We start from the raw sequence: 8,547 nt of genomic DNA, 5'->3' as shown, positions 1-8,547 counted from the left end.
GGCGGTTGTAACTTTTAATAAAAGATCGAATACAAAGCCTTAGTTTTTTTTTTTTTTTATATGAAGAGATTTATTTTATTTGTGTTATTTATTTTATTTGGGGTTTGTTTTAAAATGTCAATTTAGTTTTGTTATTTACATTATATTTAAATTGTCATTTAGCAGGTGCTTTTATCCAAAGCGACTTACAAATGAGGACGATAGAAGCAATCAAAACCAACAAAAGAGCAATAATATGCAAGTGCTATATTATTATAGTGTTATATTTCACAAAGAAACGTCCAGCATTTTGTCCAAGCAATAATAAAAGGACACATTTAATTTATAATTTGTCTTAAATCTCATTTTGTAAAAAAAAAACAACCTTGAATCGAATTGAGAAATCAAAATCGTGAATCGAATCAAATTGTGAGTTGAGTGAATTGTTACATCCCTATTTATGACAATAAAGCGTCCTTCATTCTGGGTCTGAAATTGTATTGTATTATGAACAAATGTGATTATTTTTTGCTTATCAAGATACATACTCTTTGTTTTTAATTATAAGTGGCTGAAAATGAATGAGTGAATTGTGCTGATCTTAGGGTGTTTTGTTTTGAATCTGGAAGGTGTCCCAACAAAAAAAAAAAGGCCCCTTTTAATTTTAAATTTTCTTTAAACTCATTTTTTAAAAAAAAAACAACCTTGAATCGAATTGAAAAATCAAAATCGTGAATCGAATCAAATTGTGAGTTGAGTGAATTGTTACATCCCTATTTATGACAATAAAGCGTCCTTCATTCTGGGTCTGAAATTGTATTGTATTATGAACAAATGTGATTATTTTTTGCTTATCAAGATACATACTCCTCTTTGTTTTTAATTATAAGTGGCTGAAAATGAATGAGTGAATTGTGCTGATCTTAGGGTGTTTTGTTTTGAATCTGGAAGGTGTTTCTTGTAGTAAACATATATCTGCCTGTAGATTATCCAAATAGTTGAGAACTTAATTTTTTTTTGTCTGAGAGCTAATGCCACAGATGTTCCTGGTTATGAATTTGAGTTGCATGTTGAGCTAATATTTCTATTCTGACATGCCTGTATGAATGATTTTGTATGTGTGTGGTCGTGTATGGGTGTGTGAATGTATGTGTGTGTGCCAAACATAAAAAACAGAACAGTAAGACATAACACTAGACAAACCTAAGCATTTACAACAAAACACACAATAAAACAAAAAACAACAGAGTTTGAAAAGCAAAACATATGTGACTGGGGTGCATACTTGTATAGTGCAGTGAGACGTAGGTGCATTATGTTATAGATGCAAGAAAATGGGGGGGCAGGGGGGTCAAGGGCGATTATATTATGGATGGCATGATATTGTAGAGGGAAGGGTGCTAATAGAGCCAGATGTCCTTGTCTTTGAATAGCTGTCCATCAATTTACAATTTGTCCACAATTAAAGTATTGCTCTTTTGCCTTCTATCATTTGCTTGCGGATGGGGATTAGCTGTTTATGTCTATGGTTGATTTATTGTGGAGACTGGTTGCTAAGTCCGTAGTGAGTGTCCTTTAACTGCCTGCCCTCTCGATGAACCAGTTCTTTTTGTTTAAAATGTTCGAATTTGACAATGATTGGGCGGGGTCGGGTGGCGTTACTGAGTTTTTGACCTAGACGATGAACATGGTGAAAAGTGATATTGCTGACAGTTTCCATTGAGAGTTTGAGCTGTTTAACCATAAAATCCTTGACTGCTTTCTCGGGTTCGTCAGTGGGTGGTTCAGGGATGCTGGTGAAAATCAGGTTGTCCCTCATGCTGCGTGCTTGCAAGTCCAGAATTGTTTCTTTCATCATTTTATTTTCAGAGTGGTAACAGTGGACAGTTGCGTTGTGAGGGTTATAACTGAGTTCTGGAGCAAACTGTTTTCTTGTGTGAGCGTGTCAATTTGTTGTTGTCTGCATTCCAGGCTGTGGCGGAGTTGTTGAAATTATTTGTGCAATACTTCTATTAAGGCTACTCTGGCGTCCAGTCCGGAGAGTTTATTTTCTATGGATGTAAGTACGTATCTCGGGACATCACGGGGGTGTGGGAATGTGGGTGAAGGAGAAGAGTTAGATGAAGCGGGTGAGCCCAATGTGTGTGGCTTTTTGGCTTTTTTGAGAGCTTGTTTGGCTTTTCCATGATGCAGAGTCTATTGTAGCATTCGTCGATGTAGTCTTCTAGGTGATCCAGGTCCGAATTGTAATCCATATTATTGTATTTGTGGGAGGTGAAGTGAATGAAAAAAAGATAAGTGAAAAGTTTGTTGACTTCTAGCAGCAGCGCGCCGCCATGTTGAATCGTGCACTGTCTCGCAAGAGTTTAGCGTTCACAGAGCCATCATATACTTTCTTACATTCTAATCTTTTCCGCACTGCTAATAACAAGAGTTTTGACCGACACAAAGATCTAGCTAACGTTAGTAAGTAAGAATGAGTGGATTCAGGATTAAAGAAAGGCGATTGGCCTTCCAACGGTGAAAAAGTCGGCATTACATTGTTGTGTACCCTTTTGTAGTAATTTGTCTTGCTATAAATCAGAGACAAGTTTTCACTAATTTCCCGTAGATACTGCGGTACGGGCTCAGTGGCTAATCAAGATCCATAGGGACAGCTTCAGCCCTATGAAAATCATTTGTGTGTTAGCAGGCATTTTCAGCCGGGAGACTTCGTAATGACTGCTGGGGGGTTGAGGAGATTAAAAGAAAAGAGCTATACCGGTTCTCTTTTCTTGGAATGAGTATGCAACCACACCAAGACCTAATGTTTGGGAGCGTAAGCCGAAGGCAGAGAGCCTTACCCCGGATTTGACTGCAAACTCCGACTCGGAGTCCCCTGATCATGACTACTGTGTGACTCCAGCGACGGTGGTGATGGTAAATGAGATGACCAACGAGAATGAAGCCTTGCATCAGAAGATTAGGTATCTCCAACACCATCTAGAAGTGTTACAGCTGCAAACCCGTTTCGGCATACAATGCTTCGTAGGGTCAGACGAAGACATTCGTTTTTACACCAGGTTGGTTTATAAGGCTTTTGGAATAGCATTACAACAACCTGTTAATCAATGTGTGGTTTACGAGTTGTGAAAAATGTTTCATTTTGAGGAAGCGAATTAAAAAACAAAACCTCATTACATTCTTAGGTTTGCCTCATACAAACATTTCCAGGCCTTTTGGAAACTAGTGGATCCTGCAGTCAACACCAAGAGGGTGCGAATCACCAACACCAAGGCTGCCTCTGCCAGCAGCCCTGAGTTCTCTCAACCAACAACTGTATGCACGTGTACAGCGGAACGGTTTGACATTCACCGCACCACAGCCAGCAGGATTATTGCCACCTGGACACACTTCCTATACAACCTGCTTGGAAGCCAACGTCTGTGGATCCCACGTGAAACTGTCAGAGCTTATCTTCCACCAGAGTTTTCAGCTTTCCCTGACACACAAGTGGTGTTTGACTGCACTGAAATATTCTGCCAGGCTCCATCCTCTCTCCTATTGCAGAGTGATGTGCACATACAAATCTCATGCTACATTCAAGGCCATGATCAGCATGGCACCCCATGGTGCCACTTCATTTGTGTCTGGTCTGGATCCATGAGTGACCGTGAGCTCTTCAAGCTGTCTGGCATCGCAAACCTACTCACACTGGACATGGCAATTATGGTTGACAAAGTGTTCCTTGTGGACAATCTGGCTCCATGCAAGGAACTGGCCTGCCATTCTCTCAAGAAACACCCATATGAGTAGAGAGGATGTTAGGCAGACTCAATCCATTGCACGTCTGAGGGTCCATGTGGAGAGGTGCATCAGGAGGGTGAAAGAGAACAAACTTTTTGACAGAGACATACCACTTCTGTGTGTGGAAGCATTGAGGAGCTATTCAATGTGGCTTGCTTCCTGGTCAACTAATAGTACTAACCACTGGTAAAGGTATGGGCAACTCGATGATGAATGACTCTGGACTTGTGTATTAATGACATTTCACTTTTTGCTTATTCTGTGCTTGTAAATACTTCCTAATGAATGTATTTCACTCTTGTGTCTTGCCCTCAATATACCTTTTTTGCCATTGTCTGACCCTTGTCTGTTTTGACCACATCTTTAATAAAAGCTTTGCAAATGGATCCAAATGTCTCTTGTCTCATTCGCCCCGTAACAGAAAGACTTTGAGAGTGATTTCGCACAAAGCAGTAGAAGCCACCACAAATTGGCATCACGAAAAGGATTGGAAAGGAGCAAGAGGGTGGAAGAGACCGCTTTGGGCTTACTGGACGAGTAACACCAACAGTGGCCACTATAAAGGTAAGCAGTTTTTGCTTATATAATTACTTTGTGTTGTTTGCCAGAGTCTGCCCGTGGTGGTAAAGAGTCTGCCCGTGGTGCTCCGCTAAAATTAAAGAACAAAAAGAAAAAAAGGGTTTTGATTCCAGAAGAAATAATTGCATGCAAAAATCTGTGTTTACAGTTAAGTGGACCTTTGATGGATAGCCGTAAATGTGAAGCAGATAAAGTATAGGTAAGCGCGCAAAGTCCTGTGGATACCACTCTGTTAGGGTGAGGAAGTTACAGAGGTCTGCACGGGTAGGCAAAATTCCTGCAGAGTGCTGCTTTTTTTTACTGTGTTGAGGAAGTGTATCAGTGAAAGAGCATGTAGAACTGACAGGTCACTCAGAAAAGTGCAGTGTAGTTTGTATAAATGTATGTATCAATGTCTGTGTCTGTGTGAGTGATTGTGGTTGTATGAGACAAATTCCATATCTGGTGGGCAAAAGCTGTGCACCCCTCCTGGACCATCACTTGAGTGTGACCTGGTAGAGACAGATGCAGCTAGTGTCACACCGAAGAGGAGTGAATGAAAGTATGAGCCCTATAAATAAAGGGACAAAGGATGAGTGTATGTGCCCTATAAATAAAGGGACTAGAATGAGTGAATGTGTTTAAAAATGGTTTCAATAAAGTCTGGATAAAGATATTGGCATGGTAGATTTTCCGTACATATCTGACTGCATATATTGTGTAACTTAGATAGGGAGAATATTTAGGGGATTTAGGAGACTAATGCAGTTTAGACAGTAGAATATAATAAAGTTATATGCTATAAAGAACATTTAATTTTAATTGTTGATAAAATACATTTTAATAACAGGAAAGAAAAAGAAAAAAATATATAAGGCTCAGTTATTGTTTGGGACTTTTTAGTTGCTGAATGATCAGAAAATAGATTCTAGAGTATAGAGTCACTTTATAATATATAAAATGTGCAGATACATGTGGTATAATAAATATTAGGATTAAAAGTGCATGTTACAGTAGAAGATAAGTGAAAAATAAAACTATTCAATTTAATTTGGGAAAACATATTATTTTGGACAAATAACATGGTAATAAATCGTTGTAGGTAAAGGTTCAATAAAATATTGAGTCTTAAGGATAGTTCCCTTTCATGGGAACTTCGAACTGTGTCCTCTAGGGGTCACTATGGGGGAACGCCTCGTCGTGACCCGTTTCTGAAGCATACATTGAAAAAACACCAACAACTAGGGATGGGCGATACCTCTTATTATATTTTCAAGCCCAGTATCGTCGATATCGATACCGATACTTCTAAACTAAACTGATCTTTTAAATTATTGAAAGAATATATAATCAGTAATTATACTCACTTAATATTAGCTTTTAAAGCCATGTTTTTTTTTGTTTACACTTTTAGAAATAAGATATACTATAAGTGTATATTTTAGCCCTTTCCCCCTAAAAGTGAGCATATTAGTGCCATACAAGTATGCATGTTTTAAGGGTAGATAAGTTACAAAGGTGCACCTTTGAGGGTACCTCATGAAAAATAAACATGGTGTTACATAAGTACTAAAATGTAGTATTATTATTATTATCATGGTAAATTTGTGGTTACTGCAGTTTTACTACAAATACTGTGGTAAACTGTGGTTACTGTAATAAAACCATGTTTAATTTTTGTAAAAGGCTGCCAGGCTGTTGTACACCTAAAGGTGAAATTTTAGCATATTTTTTTTCTGACAGATTTATTAACAGCAATTACAGAACATAACACAATCCATTTGAACTTTTAACAATCAGTTTAAATAAATGTACTTGCACAAACTAGCCAATTTAAAATAAATATTACATGTACACAAAAGTTTGGGGTCAGGAAGATTCTGTAATATTTTTTTTAAGTCTCATGCTCACCAAGGCTGCACTTATTTAAAAAAAACAAACAAAAAAAACAGTTAAAGAATCCTTAAATATATTATTTTTCCTTACGATAACCCAAAATTGTTATCTCTTTCATATATATATTTTATGTTCAATATTTTTCATCCACAAACAAAACCGGCATAAAACTCCTTTGTTTTCCTCTTTTTCTTGTTGAATTGAACTCTCTTGTTTCATCCCTCCGGCTTACAAACAACAACAACAACAACCAATGCAATATTTTGATGCATTGATTATATGAATATTATGATTAAAGATATTTAACCTTGTCATTGTGCCTCTTTTTGTGTGTATATAATCTCATACTATGATGTATGCAAACCCATTATATTTATGTTTTCTGCTGTTTGTCATTATGATTGTTCATTGTTAAAAATACAACCATCTTTCCCTGAGCTTGTATGTAATTATAAGTTCTGTAGTATTAATAAAAACAGAACATAAGATGGACAGGTGCATTGTTCTAACAATCATGTATTTGCAGGCGGTTAACCCACATCCTACTGCCATCTCAACACAGCTGAGACAGTTCTGCAGCTTTATTCTGATGAAGCAGCTGACCACTGTGTCCAACTTCACCTGTCTCTGCCGTCCATCATGACCCTCACTGCTGCAGTCAGACTGAATCTAATCATGGATGGGAAAGGGACATCGAGGCTATCATTGCCTGAGTGCACAGAGAGGATGAGGCCCACCCTACTACACAATCTTGAAGCAAGAGCAAGAGAACATGTGCGGGACAATCTGGCTGCTGCTGTGTCTGCTCCAAACATTCATGTGCCTGCTCTCCATGAGCACGACTACATTTACACAGAGTACAACATTTTACATTACTTTTGTGGTGTAGTGGGCTTATACCACTGAACTGGCAAGCAGAAGGTTGCTGGTTCGATCTCCACAGTCGTCTCCACCGGTGTGTCCTTCAGCAAGGCTCTTTACTCCAGGTGGCTGCTGGGGGATTGGGGTCCCTGTAATAAGAGCACTGTAAGTTACTTCGGATAAAAGTTTCTGACAAATGAATAAATGTAAATGTGATTTTTGTAAATCTTTTTTTGTGTCTTGGGTACAAACGCTCAATAAAGCTGCTTATTTCTTAAAGTTTATTTCTTCAAGTTACTACTTTTTCTTTTTGGGGGGTTTAAAGGGTTAGTTCATCCAAACATATAAATTCAGTCATTATTTACTCCACACTGTTCAATCCTTGGGGTATTTTTTTTTTCCCTGAACACAAAAGGTGATTTTGGTCAAGTTTGTCCTGCTGGTTTCTGTTCATACAATATCAGTCAATGGAGCCTGACTTTCAGAAGCTTCATGACATTATTTGATGATGCTTTTGAAGCTTCTGAAACTCGGGTTTCATTGACCCATGTTGTATGAACAGAAACCAGCAGGACAAACTTGACCAAACTCACATCCTCAATGTCTTTTGGTCTTTCTCTAGATGTTCTCACTGGCTCTGGGGTCACTGAGGATGAAGAGACCACAGCAACATCCGGCCCAGATGAGGCAGTAAGGGCAGGTGGAGGGATGGAGGGTCTCATCCAGGGCACTGGACCATTTCCAGGATGCTGCTGTGGACTCCTCCATCCTCACAGCTCACACCAGTCTGCAGACATTTCAGATCCTACAAAAATGCGCAAACACAATACAAAAGCAGTCATTTTAACAGCACAATGTCATTTGATTTCTGTATTAGAAGTAACAGAATGATCTTACTTTATATTTTTGTTTCCCCACAAATGCCGCCGTCACCTTTCCTTGCAGGTCCTGGTCCACCACAAAAGCTCTGCAGCAAATGCACAGGAATCAAGAATCAGAAAAGTGCTGTGATAACTCTGTTTGAAATTACAGTAATTAAAATAAACTACAACTTGAGATATAAACAGATTTTTTTATTCATTTCTGTAGTATACTCACTCAAAGCCTTTGATGGCAGCATTCCGCTTTCTGGTGAAGAGGGCTTCATTAGCCGCTTTCCACTGAATAAGCAGACGTGTGTGCTCATCTGTCCCTGTAACATCCAGACAAGAGTCAAGTTACCTCTGAGATTTGTGTGCTCAAAAGTATTAAGTAGTGTTAAGTAGCTTTTTATCCAACACAAATGTTCCTCAATTTTTCAACAGTACTAATGGACAAATAAAATAGATTACTTATATTTAGTTACTTTATGGAAATGTATTTACATTACTTACATTCATCTATTGCAAACAGTGCTGACGACAGTGAATTGTACTACACAATAACACACATATACAGTGGGGCAAAAAAGTATTTAGTCAGCCACCA

Source organism: Sinocyclocheilus grahami, unplaced genomic scaffold, assembly GCF_001515645.1.
Source record: "Sinocyclocheilus grahami isolate Dianchi unplaced genomic scaffold, SAMN03320097.WGS_v1.1 scaffold1242.1, whole genome shotgun sequence".
Taxonomy (NCBI): Eukaryota; Metazoa; Chordata; class Actinopteri; order Cypriniformes; family Cyprinidae; genus Sinocyclocheilus; species Sinocyclocheilus grahami.
This window is presented reverse-complemented; position numbering follows the sequence as displayed.